The 17,560-nt window shown below is 41.8% G+C and overlaps 1 pseudogene; it reads left to right on the plus strand.

The window, feature by feature from the left end:
- The first annotated feature begins 11,595 nt into the window (after positions 1 to 11,595).
- Positions 11,596 to 17,560, plus strand: part of LOC102836632 — a 9,350-nt pseudogene continuing 3,385 nt past the window's right edge.

A 17,560-nucleotide genomic window follows, 5' to 3' on the forward strand; every position in this document is an offset into this window, starting at 1 on the left:
CCCCCCTTTTCTGAGTTTTTTTCTTTACTGAAAAACTTAAAAATTGGGTACGTTTAATAAAACCAATTTCTGAAAGGAAAAATAAAATTCCACAGTAGAGAAAAAAGTTAGCGTTGTCTAGGCTACAGCAGAACCCAGTGAATAAATTTATATAATTGAAAAATTCTAGGTGTTTCATCATTGACCTTTTGATACAAAATGGCATATTAAATTTGCAATTTGTGGTTCTTGATGTTGACATCCATATGACAAGCTAGGAAGTTTTCAAACATGAGCTAAAATCCATGAGGGGTACCTTAACTAAGATGTACCATCAACAACAGCACCCACCTTCTGCGCAGCTTCTTTCTTGGTATGATAAGCTGGTAGAGCTACCACAGCTTCATCCATCTTGGAGCAGAAATCTTGGGAGACCAGCATGAATGTTGAAACAGTGAGCAGAAGATAAATAAAAAGAACCATGAATTAAGGTTGTTTTTTGTTTTTTTAATGTATGGAATGTGAGAGCACTGAGAGTTTCACCGGGCATATCTATCGGGAGACTGTCCTTCATGAGGCTCTTGTGCTCCTTCCCATCTTGCTGTGTATGTCCAGAATATAAGACCCTGACTACTCTTTATCTAGGCTAAACCTTGAAGGATGAAGTAATGTCTTCAGGACAAAGAGTAAGTTTTCTTACCACTTGTATACCAATTGTCGTCAAGTTGATTCCAACACATAGCAACCCTACAGGACAGAGTAGACATGCTCCATAGTGTTTCCAAAACTACGTTTTTATGGAAACACACTGCCATGTCTTTTTCCTGCTAAGCTGCTGGTGGGTTCAAACCACCAACCTTCTGGTTAGCAGCCAAATACTTAACCACTAAAAGAGGCAGATTCCCAGCATTCAATGTTCCTCTCCTGGAATACAGCTCCCTGCATGTGCAACAACATCTGGGCCCCTCTATATCACCCCTACAGGAGTTGAAGGCAAGGGGAACCAAAACAAGAGACACCCAATAATGGCCCAGTTGTCAAGGTATTCATTGAATAGTCTACACTCCCTACCATCTGCAGGCACCATGTATTGTTGAATGTTGGAACAGCTTTCATAAAAAAATCAACTCAAAAAGACTTAAGACTCTTATTGCCCTCACCTTCTCGGTGGTGGTGGTTATGTGCTGTGGAGTCAGTTCGTGCCAGGGACTGGCCTCCACATAGTTACTTGGTTCACAAGGTGGGGATATCTGGCAGCTGTAAAGATATAGAAAGAATACACAGAAAGACACAAAGAAGGAGACAAAGAGACACCCCGGAACCAGAGTGGATGTGGGACTGGCATCAAGCAGATCCTGCATTGCAAACATCTCAGCCACGAAGGCCGTAATATCCTGCATAGTAAACATCTTGGCTAAGCAGGCAGTACGGTTGCAATGCTGGACTGAGCCCCCTGCATGCTGTAACTCATGCCTTGCCAGTCGTAATGCCACTGGATTTGTTCTGTGCCTCCATTTTATTTAGGGGAGGTATTTTACACAAAGCTGGGCAGGACTAAGACAAGGTACAGCTAACATATGTAATTTTCCAGACATTCAGGCACCTTCACATCGTACTTCACAGGTTCAAATCTCACCACCGACCACAACTTGGTTTCTCAATCTTAATTAACATACATTTTAGCACCTAGCCTCAAATGGGGAAAGGAGAAGGAGGATTGGGAGGATTCCCATTGTGTCGGCTGCCTGGGCCAGGTTTGCAGGAAGAAGCTAGGCGCCTAGGTGAATGGGCTGCACCTGGTAACCTTTAGGCAGGGCAGTTCTTTTGTTCTTAGAACAGAGACCCGGGGAGCCACCCAATTTACTTTGAATGAATTCTTTGAGGGAAGAACTTTGCCTTTTTGGAATTTTACAGTTTCGGCTTTTAGGAAAATATTACATTTATCTGTGGATATCAAGGCTTTATGTATGCACTTAATAATAAACCTAACTGAATACTAAGATGAAAAACAGTTTGCTATAACTGCTAGGTGGCTAGAGTCTGTTCCTAAGAGCCTGTGGCCTGTACGGTCTGCAACACTTGGGCCTACAGGGCCTCGAACTCCTGACCGGGTCTGCACGGTCTTCAACAAGTTTGGACTCATGGCAACCCTGTACAGGGTTTCTGAGGCTGTCAATGTTTTTGGGAGCAGAAAGCCTCATCTTTCTCCCATGGAATAGCTGGTAGTTTCAAACTGCTGACCCTGAGGTTAGCAGCCTGATTCTCTTAGTTCATGTAACTTAGTAAAGGAGTGTGGTCATTGAATACAATCCCTAGAAAAAGTACGTTTTTTCTTGGTGATGATCAGTACCCTGAGATGGGGAGTTATATAACCTATTTTAAAAAGTCAGGATTTGACCCTGACCATTCCTGGGTATAATACATCCTTCCTTTACCTACCAGCAACTCCAAGGCAACCCGGTTGGTACATGTGCTTCCTAGGGAAAGAACACTTCAGATATCTGACCAAAAATGGACCTAGAGGATTCAAAGTTAATTCTGATTTAGCCATATTAGATTGTCATGGTTGGTCTAGACCACTTGTTGAGTACATTGTTCTTCAAGTTCCTCTAAGCTCTTCTATAGTATACAGCACAGACCAAGGTGATGGATAAAATGGATCTCTGTACATTTTGTAAAAATATCCTTGTAATTCTCACAGTTGATCCTTCTAGACAAAAGATCTGAGTACAAGCTGTGGATGATTGAAAAAAGGGTGTAATTATAGCTACTGGGGAGTCCTGGCGTGGTGCTGCAGGTTAATGCAATGGATCGCAATGTCGGTTTGAACCACAAGGTTGGTGGTTCAAGCTCACCAGCCACTCCTTGGAAACCCTATACAGGGATACTATGAGTAGGAACAGATTCGACAGCACTGAACAACAACAACATAGCTACTGGGATGAGACAAAGCAATTTCATGGCGAGAGAACAAAAATCCTGGTACCTGAGAAGGGAACACCTTAGGCCCTGGATGGTCAGGAAAGAGAGGGAGCAATTCATGCTCTTTTTTCCCCTAGACTTAGTACCACACTCTGGAAAATATGGTCTGACATTGACTTTTGTAAGTAGAGTAGAATCGAACCTTAGATGCTTCTCTAAGGTAGGAAGGTGCAGTGTTCTGAATTCTAAAGACCTGGTCTCTGAGATACAATGTCTTTTGTTAAGATTTATAAATTTTTCATGATTTGTATATACCCTTTCAAAGAGCTTCTAACATCATACTTTGAGCATTGGTGGCAAATACCATAGATTTGTCTTTGTTTGATAGTCAACCTCACAACCCATCTATTTATTCATTTAATCTATTCTGTTACTTATATTTTTTTTGCTAAAAAGGTCAAATCAAAAACATTTTAAATCTACTTATTCCGCATCCATCGGATTGTCTACTGATGATACAAAAGTAAATAGTACATGCACCCCTGCCCAGATAGATCTACAATCTAATGGGGAAGACAAATTTGTAAATGAGTCATATAATGTGATTAAATGCTGTAACAGATATAAAACTAATAGGAGCAAGAAACCTGGAGCAATTAACTGTGCCTTCAGAAATGTGAAATGACATTTGAGGTGAATCTAGAAGCATAAATGTTTTCTAAGTATGGAAGATAGCAAAGAACATTTCAGACTGAAGGAACAGCATATACAAAGGCACAGAGTCATGTAATTTTCTGTTGTGTAAAGGGAACGGTGAGAAATTCAATGTGGTCAAAAAGTAGTATGTGTAGACTGGTAAGACTGAGGAATTCGCACTGACCACCTAAGACAGGCAGCGTCCCTTAAACAATCAATAAATAAGGAGGATTCAGATGCAGATAGTGCAGACCCGGTCAGGAGGCCAAGCCCCTGAGGGCCCAAGCGTTGTTGATCCAAACCATAGGCTCTGAGGATCAGACTCTAGCTACCTAGTAGACATAGCAAACTGTCCCTCATCTGATTATTCAGTAATGCTTGTTAGTAATCTCATACATGAGCCCTGGATATCCACAGACAAATGTAAAAACCTTCCCTAAAAGCCGAGACTGTAAATTCCAAAAAGGCAAGTCCCCCCCACCCCCATCAAAAAAAAAAAAAAAAGCTAAAGAGGATAGAGAGAAACACTGTAAACTGATGATATATAGCGGGGATAATAATCAATGTAATGAAACAAGCTATATGAATGGTTGAATGTGAAGCTGATGATGTGCCCTGTAAACTTTCACTCAATTCAAAATAAAAACATTTAATTAAAAAAAAAAAGTAGTATGTGTAGGAGAGTGATAAATGAAATTGGAAAGATGGATAGGGCTAAAAGAGAAAAGTTATTTTTTCAGGGTCAAAAGGCATCAAGCAGTGCTATGGTATGGAAATTAATTTTATAAAACCTTTAAATTATGCTTTTAAAAATAGTACATATTCATGAAAGAAAAGAAAGAACAAAACCTTGGAAAAAGAAAAGTTAACCATAATTTCACATTAAATGAAAACTACTATTGATAATTGTCTTGTTTTCTTTCAGTATTTTTTCAATGCACATAATACAATAGAGTTTTAAAAATTTTATGGAGAAAAAAGTTCATGGAAAAATGGAAATAAAAGATAATGGAATTTTTCCACACGTGTGTGTATGTGTGTGTGTGTGTGTATGTGTATGTGTGTGTGTGAGTGATATACCTGTGTCTCTTTTGAAATTTATTAACTTTTTATTGTTAATTGAGTGAATGGTTATCAAGCAGATCATCAGTTTTATATTCAATAAGTCATAAACTTAATTTTGTCTCAATGATTGCAATTCCCACAATTTATTATCACGTATCCCACTCCCTTTCTGTGTTTCTTGTTTCCATTCCTCCTTCTTTCCCAACCCTTCAGATTTTTGTTCTTTTGATCTCCAGTGGTTGACCATTCCGTGTTGGACCTTACTAGTCTTGTTCCCTGTATTGCTTCCATTGTTTGGCTGAAAATTGAGCCACTGAGTTACACAAACTTTTTGAAGTCCTGTCATATATTCATTTCAACAGTCCCAGTGTGAAGCTGTAGGATAAACCATCAAATCGTCAGTTTAAACCCACCAACAACTATTCCTTGGTAACCCTATATAGGGTTACTACAAGTTAGAACCAACTTAATGGCACTAAATAACAACAGAGTATCAATACATATGGTTTGATATTCTACTTTGTCTACTTATATGGACTCCTGGGTGGTGCTGTAAGATCAGCACTAGACTGTGATACACAAGGTCAGCAGTTCAAACCCACCAACTACTCCTTGGAAACCCTATGCAGAGTCGCTATAAGTCAGAGCATACCCCATAGCACACAACCAACCACTTAGTATAATGTTATGAGTCTTCTTGAATGTAATTAAAATTGCTTCAAAAACATTCTTAGTCCTTATGTAATCTATTATAAATATTATTCCTCTTTCTTGGATACTTAGATTTTTCTTCTTTCTCATTTCATAAATATATTTATAAAGTTTATTTTTCTTAGATCTGGAAGTACAATTACAGGATCAAGGAGTGAAAACTTTTAAAGATTATCTGGAGTTTTGTAAACATGGAAGGAGTTTTACAGCATGATTTATAAGTGGCAGTTGGGTTTTTTGAGGGAGGCTTTGCATTTTCTCAGGATAACTCAGCAGCTTGTGGGGTTGGGTCTGAGGCAGTCCTACTGTATGTACCAGTGAATCAGAATGAGAGAAAGTAGTGTAGTCTGTTGAACTGACTGAGTCAGAGCAGATTAGCATGATGCTGACACAGGACAGTCACACCTGTGTCTTGTAATATACATATGCTCAGGATACATAAAGGACAAGCCAGCAAGCATTTGGAGACATCTAGCCAAACATGGCAAGGTAGAAGGCTGTGCTGTTTGTCTGGTATCTCACTATAACTTGAGGTTATAGTGAGATATCTCAAAATACCTAAGAATGAGGAAACTATGATTACCCTCTAAAAGTTATATTACCATCAAAACATGATAGACTAGAACAGAAATATGCGACGAATAGTGTGTTGATACAACCATAGGAGTTGGTCAGTCAGGAAATCTAGATAAGGAATCACTGGAGCAAATATTGGTTGGTCTGATTCAAGGTGTAGGGACTCTAGGCAAATAGTTCAAGGAATCTACACTTAGTGGTGCTGTAGGATAAGCACTGGACTGCTAACCTCAAGGCCAGTGGTTCAAACTCCCCAGCTGCTCGTCAGAAACCCTACACAGGGACACTATGAGTTAACAACCGACTTAATGGCACTACAATCTTAGTGCTAAGGTTATACCGAATGTGGAGATGAATACATATTTCTATCCTAGCTAGATTAACTATTAAACATTCAACTCATCTCAGTCTTCTCATCTTGCCCTGAGTCCTAGAATCATTTCATTTTCCATGTCGATCTACCTATTGATTGTGTAGTTCAGTTCTCAGGAAATGAATTCTCTAGGAAATTAGCAAATGAACATCTGAATATTTTTAACTCAGTTATTTAGAATGAATACCCACTCTTACATGCTGACAAACTGGGAATTTCAGCCTGCAAGGCAGAGATTCTGACCCAGGACCATGGAGATTTTCTGAAGTACTAAATGAATGGCCATCCTGAAGCTTCTTGGCATTTCACATCTGGCCTGTCAGTTCTTCCTAAACACATGCCCACTGTACTGCTGGGTGCCTAGTAGCAGTTTTTTTTCTTAAACTTATTCAAAGCAAATGTCTCACTGTCTGAACACTCCTATGTAGGATATTCCAGTTTGCTGTTACAAAGATTTAATGTGGCTCAGCTACTCAAAGGTCACCCTTTTGTGGTGTGACACTGTGGGTTAATGTGCGGGACTGCAAGGTTGATTTGAATTGCAAGGTCGGTGGTTCAAGCTCACAAGTCTCTCCTCGGAAACCCTATACAGGGTTGCTATGAGTCAGAACCAACTTGACAGCACTTAACAACACAACAACATGGAGGCACCCAAGGAGCAAGTGAACCTCTATCTAAATCAAGAATCTTTAAATTAGGGAAAGTTGTGTCCTGGTGGTTCACAAGACTTTAGAAGAGACACACAAGGCATGAAGTCATTCATTTTTCCCAGATCCGCAACTTCCATATGTACTTTCCTAAAATGGATCTATAAAATAAAGGAGTGAACTAGTGCATTTTTCTGCCTTCCCTCCTCAACCTCCTTTCTCCCAGTATACAAAAGAAAGGTGCACCTTCATCCAGCTCCAGTCTAACAGATGCTTAGCTGAGGGTGTAAGAGCTACAGGATGCCAAAGGAAAAGAATACCTCTTCCATTCTCAAGTATCAAAAAAACGCATCACCTGTGAAGCAGAATCCCATGAGAGCAAAGCAACAAGAACATCAGTGAGAAATACTGAAAGTCTATGTATCATAATTCATGCAAGAGAGGAAGGCTCCATGCCTTACCTATACATAGATCTTAAAATTCAGTAAAAAAATGATTGTCACAAAGACCAGAATTAACATAATCATATGAACTGAAAAATGAGAAACAGTTTTTGATAGAAAGTAATTTGATTTGTCTGATTAGTTTAACAATGAGGACTGGCTTTGCCACTAAGACTCTGTGACAGATGTTTTTCATAAATTAAATGGGTTAAATTTGCACTCTAAGATGTGAATGAAAATATATTTAAGCTATGTGATAAGGACTTTATCAAAACAATAGTGTTTTAGCAAAAGTGTATTGGAATTAAATTAACATTTTTACTTTCCCAATTCTTTCTGAATATCTCAGCTTCTTTCTGAATATACTAGGTTAAACAAGGTGCTTCTAAGTGAAATAATAACTCTTTGATAAATGTCATTGCAATGCTTTTTTGTATATACTTCTAGAACTGAGACCTAAATGACACTTATGGCTGGGTAACAAATGCTTTGCAGGTTGGGTAGTTTCCAAGTCTTCGCTTTCAACAAAATTGAAAGAAACCTAATTAAGTTGTCAGCTAATAGATCATTGAAAATAATTTTGATGATAGATCATTATATAGTTTCTACCATATAACTCAAAGGTAGTCAAAGAATAGGCTGACATTTATGTAATGAAAGTTCTTTCTTTCCCATCTAATTTATGCAAATTAGTTTTTCAGAGCTTGTCTATAAAAATGAAAACTAGAAAGAGAATTCATGCTGAATCTAATCTCAGTCTAGCAATAAGTAATATTCACCCACAAAAATACAATCATTATGTGGAAAAATTCAACCTGATCAATGCTTATTAAGAGATGTCTTTTCAACACAATTTAACTTCATATGTTCACTAATCATTTACCAATATTTAAAATAATACATGTTGCTCTGATCAGTTATGGACTAAAAATATTGTAATGATAACTAACTCCAGAAGAAATTTGATACTCAGAGTGCTGTGATCACAGAATATAATTTTTAAATTAATTTCAGGCTACCCACATATTTTGGTGTAGAGAAGAATGGCAGAATGATCAAGAAAGCATAACACATATCTATATATCATTTTTTAAGAAAAGTAAGGTGAAAAATATGAGTATTGGAAGAAAAACAAAGTTGTAAAATTTCCAGCTTTTTTTAAAGAAGTGTTTAGTTGTGCATTTTTAGTGAATGCTTACTATTATTAAATTGCTCCAAAATCTTCATTCAAGTAATTCATTTAAAACCTTTACCTGATGTAAAGGTTACAAATGTTACTATGGATGACCAAAAGTTATTAATCTTTTCTAACCATTTAAACTTAGGATGAAAACCTTTAGATAGCAACTTTGAAATATGAGAGGAAATACATAGTTTTCAAAAAGCCCTTTGTCATGTTAAGATAGAAGTGTGAAGTTCACTGCCCTGGAGTTACAAAGGACACCTTGGTCCTTGAGCCACAGTGAAGATGCCCAGGAGGATGGAAGTGGCTTGTAGCCAAACATGCAGCCCACCAATGATAGTGCACTGAGGGCCACCTATCAGGCTGACTCCTAACGCTTGCCTCTCACAGAGTCAACCTAAATCCCCATTGCTGGGATTGCCCACCAGCCTTAGGGTGGAATGCCTTGGGGAGATGGGGGAGGAGCCCAGAGGAAGTCCCTTGCAGGCACGGGAGCTGGCATCATACCCAGAAGTGAACTGCCTCAATTCTTTCAAAGAAAGGTGTTAACTCCTATACTGTTCCAGAACCATGAGTCACCCCTGAGCTGCTGGGACACTCAAGCTCAGGCTTGGTAACTAGAGAAATTGCTGCCTGAAGGTGACTCAGCATAACTGCATAGAATGCTTTGGAGGGGCTGGAACCCTCAGAACATCTAGCAGAGATTATGCCCCAAGCCCCATTTAACTATCCGGCTGAGTAGAAAGCAACTGCAGTCTCAGATCTATTGGGTTTCTGGAACACGTACCTCCAGCCTGTTCCTAACATAAAATACATTGTCCTGCTAGAAAGTGAACCTTTGAGGGAAGATTCTTTAAAGATCAGAGATGTGGGCACTGTGGAATACAGCCATGGCAACCATCACTTGAAAGTCACCACCCAACCCTCAAATTTGTATCTTGATGATGTGGAGAGATGGAGTGGCTGGGGACTCTGGACTCAGGAAGGGCTAGAGGGCCTGTGTGCTGACGGCTGGGAGGCAGGCTTGTGGGGTGTACCCTATAGAAGCAAATGCTGTTGAATGATGATGGATGGAGGGAATTGTAATTGTTGCAGTGAAACAAAATATGATAGGATGAATGTAAAGCTGATGTTCTCCCATGTAAACTATCACTCAATTCACGATAAAAACTAAAAAAACAAACAACTCTGTGTAAAGTAAATGACCCTCAAAAAAAAAAAGAAAGAACATTGATTTGCTCTGTAAACCTTCATTCAATTCACAATAATAAGTTTAAAAAAAAATGTATCTTGACAGAAAAGGGGTTAGAGCAGAAAATGTTTTGTTTTAAGAAAAGTGAGCTGCCTTGTGGGAATTCAGCAGACCTATTTGCTGACCCTTTGGAGGTCAGTACATGCAGAGATTGAGAAAATCTGTGCATAACAAAGGGGGACCCCACAAACTCCCCCACTTTCCTTCCTGCTGTGAGGCCCAACTGCACCTCAGCCTCCTTCCTTCTCCCACTTGTTGCCCTTTCTCTTCCTCTTTCATTGAAGCCTTCAGGTGGCAATGGTGAGGAGACAGCATCTTCTGTGGAGACTAACTCAGGAATGCTGGGTTCCAGGGTCTGCTCTGCCTGCTATTAGGTCTGTGATCCTAAACACAGCATCTCTGAATCTCAGTTTCCCCACCTGAAAATGCAGCTACTAGTTCTTGCCCTGCCTGCCTCTTTGGAGGTGTTTGGAGGTTCAAGCAAGAGAAGACATGTCCATGCACTGTAACTCCGTCCTCCAGTCCGGGAACTCTCCCCTATCAAACACCCACCCACAGCTTTTAAGGTCACTTCTAGGGTCCCTTGGCCTCCTTTTTCCTTTACTTTATTCACCTTTTTCTCATTGGCTACATTGCTCCCACATGGCTGGCACAGAGCTGGATATAAATAAGATGCTCGCTTGCCCCTTTTTCCTAGACGTGAATATCTGCCTTTCAGTGCTGGAGTCAAAAGGGAAAGGTGAGTTTCTTTGCCCCCACTGCCCTGGAGAGAAGCAGCATCCAGAGTTAAATGTATGTGAGGGTTACCAACCTGTCAGCTTCTTGTGCAGGGGAGAAAATGAGTCCTCACAGCCTTTGAGAAGTGGAGAATGCATTGCTTAACTTGAGAACCAAACTTGCATAACATTACTGTATCATTCTGATAATTAAAATTTTAAAAATAAAAATGCAATGTATACTCACATCACAGGCAAAGGGTAGGCCAATCCATCCAGACCAGAACATAAATAATCCCTCGCTATGGGCTGGGCCTACAGCAGCACACTATACCTGCAGCGGGAGGTGAGGCCCAGGTATTCCAGCTCTGACTGAGAAACTCCTGGCAGGATGGCTCCATGTATGGCTTCTTTCCCTCTTTGGCCTGCCTTGTCCTCAAAAAGTTCCCCGCTACCACACCCCAAGCAGCCTAAATCCCTAAGGAAAGGGGATACTGAGGTGAGACCCTGCAGGGTACATTATGTAATGTTTTAGCCCCATTTCGCCTAAGGTCATACAGCTTGTTGTTGTTGTAAAGTGCTGTCAAGTGTGTTCCAACTCATAGCGACTCTGTATAGGGTTTCCAAGGAGTGGCCGGTGAGCTTGAACCGCCGACTTTATGGTTCAAACCAACCTTGCAATCCAGTGCTTTATCCAATAGTACCACACCAGGACTCTAAGGTCATACACCTAGCGAATTACAAATTCTGGAATTTGAATTCCCATTTTTTGAATTTCACAACCAGCTGCTCTAGTTCCTCTGAGCAGAAAGAGAAGGCTCAGGAGACAGCAATAGTTGGGAATTTAGATAGTAAAGGCAGATAGGCAGAACTGTGTAGTGGGTGGTGGGAAGGTGGTAGACTAGTGGAGGCTGATGGTGTTTATGAGAGGTGTGGGCTATGGATCTTGACCTGGGGAAGAGGGCTCCTTGCAAATCTGTCCCAGCTTTCATACGTTTCTTCTGTTCCTCTACTCTTGCATTCTCAGATAAAATGTTAGCTTTGCACTTTGACAAGCCGGGAGGACCAGAAAACCTTTACCTCAAGGAGATGGACAAGCCAATTCCAGGAGAGGGTGAAGTCCTTGTCAAGGTGGCTGCCAGTGCCCTGAACCAGGCTGACTTGCTCCAGATACCTGCCATAATAGGGGAGGAGAGGACCCAGAGCCTGTCCCTTGGCACAGTTGCTTGGTCAGGAGCTGATACTGCAGCCTCCTATGAAAGTAGCTGGCGGGGGCTAGACATATGATTTGGGGTCTCAGCATGTGTATCAGACTCTGAAGAGATTCCAGCAGTTATAACTCATGTCCGCACCAAGTTGGGGAAGTCTGCACATCATACACCAGCAAGAAAGAAATTGTAGTTTACTCAGTGCCCACTTTGTACCTGGTGCGATACCAAGTGAATTTCTTTATTGAACACTCATAACCACCCAAGGAGATAGATAATTTTATCTCCATTTTAGTGATGATACAATTATTTCAAGAGAATAATTGACAGTAAGCTCAAGTCAGAAACCTGAGGTTTATTTTTAGCAGTCTACCTCCTCTTTCCCTCAACCCTGAATCCATTTCATGAGCATCCTTTAATTCTATCTGCAGAATATACTCTGAGTTCACCTCTCAATCGTGGCTTTTGACACTGGCCTGTTTCAAGATTGAAGTTGTCAAGGACTTCATTCTTCCTGGATCAACTATCAACTCAGGGAAGCAGCAGTCAAGAAATCAAACAACATATTGCATTAGGCAAATCTGCTGCACAAGACCTTTTTGAAGTGTTGAAGAGCAGAGATGTCAGCTTGAGAACTAAGGTGCGCCTGACCCAAGCCATGATGTTTCCAATAACCTCATATGCATGTGAAAGCTGGACAGTGAATAGGGAAGACTGTAGAATAATTGATGCTTTTGAGTTATGGTGTTGGAGGAGAATTCTGAAAATGCCATGGGCTGCCAAAAGAACCAATAGGTCCTTTTGGAAGAAGTACAGCTAGAGTGCTCCTTGGAGACCAAGAATGCCAAACTTCATCTCTCATACTTTGGACATATTGTCAGGAGGGACCAGTCGCTGGAGAAGGATATCATGTTTGGTAAGGTGGCGGGTCAGAGAAAAAAAGGAAGACTCCCAATGAGATGGATTGGCCAAGTGGCAGCATCGATGGAGTCAAGCGTGGCAACAGTAGTGAGGTTGGTCCAGGATCAGGTGGTATTTCATTCTGCTGTACATAAGGTTGCTACGAGTTGGTACCAACTCGATGGCACCTAACAACAACAACAAGTCCAAGCCAGTATCAACTCTTACCCTGGTGCCTACAGCAACACCTCTAGTTCATTCTCCACATTGCTGACAGGGTGATCTATAAAGAGATCCCATTATACATGGGATAAAATCTAAATTACCAACCTAGTCTACAAGGCCCTGCTGATGAAGCTGTTGACACTTGTCCACCTCACTTGGAGCCCTTCTCTCCCTTGCTCACTACCTTCCACCCACTTCTCACTTTCCCCAGGCTTGGAGCCTTTACATTTGACTTTCCCTCTCCCTAGAATGTTCTTCAGCCACTCTTTGTACTGGTATGTTTTGTTCTTTCTCATTTTCATGTCTCAGTTTACATTGTACAGTACATCCTTGGTGAGGTTTGCTGACTCTGCAGTCTAAAAGAGACCCTCCTGTTAGTCTCCCTCATAGCAACCTGCTGTTATTATTCTCAGCACTTGTTCTACTGTGTATGGTTATATTTATTTGTTTACTTATATAAAGTCTGTCCTCCCCCTCTAGACTGTAACCTCCACCAAGATAGAAGCAACCCGTTTTGCCTAGCACTGGATCTGACACACAGTGGTGGTGGTGGTGGTGGTTATGTGCTGTGGAGTCGGTTTCGACTCACAGCAACCTTGTACAGCGCTGTAAATCTTTACGGGAGCATCTTTCTCCCATGGAACAGCTGGTAGTTTCGAACTGCTGACCTTGAGGTTAGCAGCCCGATTTGTAACCACTTTGCTACCAGAGCAGTAAATATTTGTTGTTTGAATAATTAAAAGGCAGCGGTAGAATTTAAACCCAGATCTGTTTGGCTCCAAAGTCTGGAGAGTCACTCTCAGAAGGAGCGTATTGATCTGCATATTGAAGCAAGTATCCTCAAATCAGTGTGTGGTCATTGGTCACAACCTTGATCCTATCCTTTGTTTAGACCCTATTCTGATCCAGGTCCTGGGTCCTATCAAATAGCAACATTGCAGAAACTAAGTTAATTCCCCTGCAAATTGTGGTCTGGATCCATGAACTCAGAGCCAGGCCAACATTCTTCCTGTTTCACCTTTCCGGAGGCAGAAGGAGATCAAGAGTGTTTCTCCTACAAGATCCAGCTTCCAGTCTTTTCTGATCCCACAATAGCCCACTTTCTTATGGAAGCTAAGTTCAGAGCAGGAAAAACAAGACATGAAATGGCAGAAGTGTCCTATCACCTGGTCCACTTTTCAGGGTTTCAGAGCTCAGCAAACTACCACCTCTTTTAACTCACCCCAGCTCTCTGACAGCCTGACACCCCACACTGACACTGACAGCCTGACAGAGAGCTTGACTAGGGAGACGTCCTGGAGGGGCTCTTTCTGGAATGATTCTTCTGAGTGACCATCTCTGAAAAGATTCTATGGAATAGCTGTGTCTGGAGCCACTGTTTTTAGAGTAATCCTTTGGAAAGACCATCTGAATTTTCTCCCATTCTAGAACAAAAAGAAAAAGTGGCCTCAAAGGAAACATCACTTTCTCCTTCCAACAAGGAGGGCCGAGGTGTGAGGTGTGACGTATTACATCAGTTTACCTCTCTCTGCAGAGCAAAGGCCTGTATGCCCCACCCCCAGAAGTCAGCAACATTTTGGGACTCCAGGCATCTGGACACGTGGTCGAGCTGGGACCTGGCTGCCAGGGGCACTGGAAGCCTGGAGACTCAGCCATGGCTTTGCTGCCCAGCAGGGGCCAGGCTCAGTACGTCACTGTCACCGAAGGGCTCCTCATGCCCATCCCCACAGGACTATCCCTGCCCCAAGCTGCAGCCATCCCAGACGCCTGGTTCACCACCTTCCAGCTGCTACACTGTGTGGGTAAAGATATACCCCACTCTCTCCTAACCTCCTCAAACTAAACCTGTCCTCTCAAACCAAATGCTGAACCCAACTCAGGGCTCCAACTGACGTATCCCTTACCTCTGAGCCTCTAGTTGACCCCCAAAACATTCCTAGCCTCTGATCCCAGACTCCCACCTTTAATTTCAATGCTGACTCCCACCTATCACTGTGGAGACAACTCAGATAGATGATCAGTGTGAAGCCGAATGAAGGTTTATAGAACAGTTCCAATTGCTTGTTCCCCACTTGAGAGAGGAAGAAACTGTCCTTTCCTTCAGCTCAGGTCCCTCATAGCCAGTGGAGGAAATACCTTTGTTCCATTCATCTTACACAAATAGTGATCAGAACCACCCAGACATCTGTTCCAGGGACTGTCTCTGTCCTAGGAAAACCCCTCAGGACAGTTCTGACTGCCCCACCACCACCACCTCCAGTCCGTCTCCAGCACACAGCTCTGACCAAGGCTCCCTCTGCTCCAAAACCTTCAATGGCGCCTCACATTCAGAGATCTCTCCCTCCAGCACTAGATGTATGTTTCCAAAGCCAACCCTACACCTTGCCACCCCTTCCATCTTTGCTTGCCCAGGGTCTTCTAACCTGGACCATCGTCACAGAAAGTGTAAAAGAGGAAAAGACGGTACTCACCCATGCTGGCACAGGAAGTGTGGGCACAGCTGCCAATCAGTTGACCAGGCTGTTCAAAGCCATTCCCCTGGTGACCACGAGCTCAGAGAACATTCAAATGGCCCAGAAGCTGGGTGCCTCAGCAGGGTTTGATGATAAGACAGAGGACTTCTCTAAGGAAGTGCTGAATGCCACCCAGGGTATGTATGTGTGTGTTTGTGTGGGTCTGAATGTTTTCAGGGGAGGCCAAGCTGATCCTTACTCCTTAGCTTAACTCTTCTTCTCTTGCTCCTTCCTTTTCTGTATTAGTTTTCTGTTGTTGCAGAACAGATGTCTCCAAAATGTAATGATTTAAAACAACAAGCATTTAGTGGCTCACAGCTTCTTAGCTTAATTAGGTCTTCCAGTTCAGGCTCTCATTAGCAGCAATCAAGGTGTTAGCTAGGGCTACAGTCACCTCAAGGCTACTAGAGGAGGATCTGATTCTAAACATACTCTTGTAGTTGATGGCAGGCCTCCGGCCCTTGCCAGTGGTTGGCCAGCCTCATCAGTTCCTTGTCATGTGAACCTCTTCATAGGGCAGCTCGCAACATGGCCCCTGGCTGCCCTCAGAGCCAGCAAGCATGAATGCAAGAAGGTACCCAAGACAGAAGCCACAATCTTTTTGTAACCTAATCTTGGAAGTTGTATACCTTGACTTCTGCCTTATTCTATTTGTTAGAAGTAAGGCTATATTAACCAGCTGATATTCAAAGGTTTAAATACCAGAAATGGAGATCATTAGGGGGCCTCCACAGGCCCCTTCTCCCTGTCATTCCTAACTCTTTCTCTCTTCTTTCCCCTTCCAAACCCTTACTCTCTACTGCATCTTTCAAAAGTCTAGAGTCTAGGTGGTGTAATCACCTAGAATGAAAGAAAAGTAGTTAGAAACAATAGATTGTAAACCAAGGAAAGGAGAAGAAAGAAAATATACAATCATAAAGGTTAATGTCATAACTGTGATAAAATATTATGTATGATTCTAAGCTTCCTAGTTTTCCAGCCAGAGAGAAAGAGATAGGGAAAACAGACACACAAAGTCACCCATGATACGTTGCATAGCTTTAATTATATAAAAGGAGAAAGCATAGCTTTAATTATAAAAAAAAAACAAAAAACGCATAGCTTTAATTATAAAAAAGTTATTCATAATGTCTTAGAGTCAAACAATGGCATTCACTCCAAAGCAAATACTTAATGCTTGGGCAGTCTATGTTCGGAACCACCATTAGTCTGAGGTTTTCTGAAAGCTGAATGCTTTAGTACATCTTCCCTGACACTCTAACACAACTAAGTGCACCCTGTATCTCAGGGAGTGACTCTACTTCTCACTTGGTCTCCTGGCCCACAGAAAATGGGCAAGACTAGATCCAGAGGGGAGGAGTTTAGGCATTAGCTTTCTCATGATAACTAAGCCATTTCTACTTGTTACTGATGCTTTCCTCTTCAAGGTGTGGGCATCAATGTAATTGTGGACTGCATTAGTGGCCATTACTGGGAAAAGACTCTCTGCTGTTTGGCTACAGATGGTTGATGGGTACTGTATGGTCTCATGGGGGCAGCAAAAGTCAATGGGTCTCTGCTTTTCAAGCTGTTGTGTAAGTGAGGAAGTCTGCAGGCCAGTCTGCTGAGTTCCAGAGACAAGAAGGTAGGTTACATAAACAAAGGCAGATATGGACAGGTTCTGAGAGCTGTCCTTGTATTATGACCACCTGACCCAGACCTGCTTTGGTCTAAACAATTCCTTCTTATTATCCTTTCCTGACACTGTCATTTTTCTCTTCTCTGACTGGGACTCTAAGGCTTATCCTGACCCAGCCTTCATCAGCACTTAACAACAACAACAAACCTTCATCAGAAGACTCAGTTTCTCATTTGATTCTGATTTATTCCTCCCCTTTGCCAGGTCCTAGATTAAAATTGCTGTTGTTATTCTGAAGTGCCATCGAGTCAGTTCTGACCCATACATAGCGACCCATAGGGTTTACGAGGAGCGGCTGGTGAGCTTGAACTGCCAACCTTGCAATTCAAACGACTTAGCAATTTGGTGCATTAAACCACAATGCCACACCATAACTCCAGATTAAAATTGGAATACTTAAAAAAGGAAGAACATGCTCAGCATTTCTCAAGCTGGGGGAACTGAAGAAAAAATTCAAGTCTCAATTTTTGTTA

Source organism: Chrysochloris asiatica, unplaced genomic scaffold (genome assembly GCF_000296735.1).
Source record: "Chrysochloris asiatica unplaced genomic scaffold, ChrAsi1.0 scaffold00016, whole genome shotgun sequence".
NCBI lineage: Eukaryota > Metazoa > Chordata > Mammalia > Afrosoricida > Chrysochloridae > Chrysochloris > Chrysochloris asiatica.